The following is a 3,419-nucleotide window of genomic DNA, read 5'->3' as shown; positions in this document are numbered from 1 at the left end:
TAATTTTTGAGATTATAACTCTTACTACATTAGTTTGAATTAAAAAATTAACACAATAGCAAAATAAAAGTTTTAGATTTTTTTTCTACTAATTTGAGTTTTACAAAATAATGACTTATAGTACATCCAGCTATTTACAGAGATCCATTTTTAGAAGAATGAGGTCATTATACTATAGCTTAGGTGAAATCCATAATGAAGAATATTTTTAATTTCATTTGCTGGCAATATTGTTGAGTTAATCTTCAAAAAGCATGAAGATTTTCCAGAGACATATATGCTTTCTTTGAATTTGTCCCTTTATGATATATCTTCCTGGTACAATAGACACTGATGAGGTTGATTATCAGCATCAGGAAGAACACAGCAGCAGTGAAATAAGTGGTGATGACAATGGTGTCTCAGGTTGAGTCTCTCTTTTCACACCTTTCTTCCACGTACCATCTGTTTTTCCCTGATGGACACCTGCACTCAGCGTTGTCATCTCGAGCAGTGCAGATGCTTCCATTCTCACATGTGACTTTTGAGAACAGTTCATTGATGCCAGAGGTTGGTACTGACTGAATTTGTGTAGAATTGAGGTCAGATATGTCTTCCACTGTAAGTAGAATATAAACATCATTTCTATTCATACAGTCTCTGTTTCTCATCTTCTCATGGGTTATAAAGGCACTGGTTCCACAAGCCATACATCTTCTAAACTGAGCTTCATTAGGGGAAAAAGCCACTGTTTTCACTTTGGAAGACCTGTCCTAAAAGAGGGTCCATTATTGGTGGTCATAAATGGTATGTAGTTACATCCACTGTTTGGACATATGCTGTCAAGTGTCAGGGTTTTGATCCAAGAGTGTTCTTGTATTATATTGCCAAGGACACAGCCACTGTAATTGACCATCACTGGTTCCAGAGATCAAGTGGAAACCAAATGGAAATATAAATATTCCTGCATTAGTCAAATGGCTTAGATTCAAGGAAACCTGAAAGCATAACCTTTAGAAGAATAAAATGGAGGGCTATGTAGACTTCCATTTGCGCTTCCAGTGTAATGTGTGAAATTCCTTATATGCCAGATATGACGAGGCACATAATGAGGTGTTTTCAGAAACACCATGTTTCTGAAAGATTATTGTCATCAGTAGACAGACCGATCAATGATGCACTGGAGCCTCAGCATTCTTCAAACACTACTCTAAATTTGTTGGTCACTTTCAATTTTACATAGTAACTTTGCCAACTCTTAATGGGTTTTTCTTTTATTTCTTCCACAAGGCTTACACTACTATTCACATTGCCTACAGAATACTCCATGATATATACACTCAGTTTGTTGGAGTGAGCAAGACTAAAGCCATGTTGGGACCTAAAACCACGTGGGCTCTAAAAGAATTTAAAAGGGCAGTTTTTTTCTTGGCATGAATTTCTCTGAGTTCTCTCTTTTCCATGGTTATTTGATGTTTTGAAACTTGAATATGGGGCAAGATGACATTACCTACATGAATGTAAAGTTGTTTTCCAGTCAGCTGGAGCTGCAGGCTTGCATGTACTATTCAGATTCTGTGAAACCAAGGAAGACATCAATAAATCTATGCTGATTCCACCCTTCTAGCAGGACCCTTGAGATAACAGCAAGGACAGGAGCAGAAACCAGATGGAGCCTTGGAGAGACCCTGCACCTGGCTCCTTGCATGGAGCTCCCACAGCTCACATCCCCCTCCCTCCTGCTTTTCATTTCCCATGTTCCATTTTCTCAACCCCCTCTTTAACTGCCTCCCAGTAAATCTGAGTCTTTGAGATGGCTTTAGTCTTGGCAGTTCTCCTTTGGGTTTACCATAGAGATGAGTTAGCCTAACATTTCTCCTCAGGTCACTGATATTCCTGAATAAAAGGTGGCTTCCATTTTCATAACATTTGACTTTTGAGTAGTTTGCCTTTGAGACCTGTGCCTGGTAACAAGTTTGTCACTTTCACTTTTACTGTTATATAAATAAAATTGCAGGCACTGAGATCCTCTTCTAGGGTACAATGTTCTACTTTCCAACACTGCTGTGGTCACCACATTTACAAAGGTAGCATTGAAATGCATGAAGAACCAGAATCCTTGTACTGGCCCATGTTAGAATGATTGTTCTCTGGCCCTCTGGAACCTGTGATATCCACCGAAAGTCAGCACTATGACCTGAACTTTGGATCATACCATACACATTTTCTACTTCAAAATTACGAGTCCATAAAACTCAAGGAAGAGGAGCAGTTTTACAATTGATTCAACTTTGAAAGATCATAGTCACTGAAATTCATTTGCTGTCTGATCATATCTTCAAAGTCTGAAATTCTTGTTACAATTGTTGGTTCTGTTTCATTTTAGAATGCAGTTTTATTGTATTTCATTACCCAAATGAGATCATATAGAACATTCAGGGAATCTGATACTTGGTCATCACAGGTTTTAAAATCAGGCTCTCTGCCTGACTGAATTCTGTCCCAAATTATAAAGGCATAATCATCCCAATCAGAACATGACTACTCATGCCAGAATTCCAGTGCATAGAAGAATTCCTGTTGAACCATTGCTATCCTGTCACAGTTTGCCCCAGTGGAAAATTACTGCCTTCCTACATGTCTATTTCCTACTAAAGACCAGGAGCTGCTGCCCTTGATCACTGATGTATAGTTAGTTTCTCCAGCCCAAGGCTTAAAGTCAATGCACGTTTTAAGCAGTAATGTTCAAATGCATTGAGGATAATTCCCTTGGCATTCATTTCCAAGCTAACTTCTAAAACATGTGGAATGGTATGTGGCCATGTATATGTTTCTCCAATGATGGAATTTCTATCTTGCATCCCATCAAGTCTGATGTCTCCCTCAAAAAGATCTAGTCCCAAATCTTCACTGATATTGAACATGTCCTGAGGAATTCCACGATATATATTTTTGACAAGCTAGAAATCATGAGAAGAGCATCCAAGAGTAGAAACCGAGGCAGATAACATTAATCTGTGTTGTAGCTTCTAGTTGAAAATTGCAAAGCATGATATTCAAGTAAGGATGACTTTTTAAAAGGCAAACATCATAACTTACAGTTTTATTTTCAATAATCCATCTTGCAGTTAAGTTTGTTGCTTTAGTAATACCTCCAATCAAAGAGATAAAATCTGGTATTCTTAATATAGTCCAGTGGAGTTAGTTAAGGTGTTTCTTTTTTTCCTGTGTCAACGTTCAATGGTTAAATACCTGGTTGAGACCTCTAGCTTTCATCATTTGTATCCATCTCCAAGGAAGCCTTTACAAGCTCCATAACGGCATTTGGAGTCAGATACCCAAATTTGTCTCTGCCTCTAGTTGTTGGTTGTATTAGTCAACTTCTGCTGCTTATAACAGAACACTTAAACCTGGGCAATTTATATAGAATAAAATTTATT

At 37.8% G+C, this 3,419-nt stretch overlaps 1 pseudogene; it reads right to left on the bottom strand.

Moving 5' to 3' along the window:
* Positions 1–245: 245 nt before the first annotated feature.
* On the bottom strand, positions 246–2,968 carry LOC103594540 (annotated as a pseudogene).
* Positions 2,969–3,419: the final 451 nt, after the last annotated feature.

This window comes from Galeopterus variegatus, unplaced genomic scaffold, assembly GCF_000696425.1.
Source record: "Galeopterus variegatus unplaced genomic scaffold, G_variegatus-3.0.2 Scaffold1575, whole genome shotgun sequence".
Lineage (NCBI taxonomy): Eukaryota > Metazoa > Chordata > Mammalia > Dermoptera > Cynocephalidae > Galeopterus > Galeopterus variegatus.
This window is presented reverse-complemented; position numbering and strand designations above follow the sequence as displayed.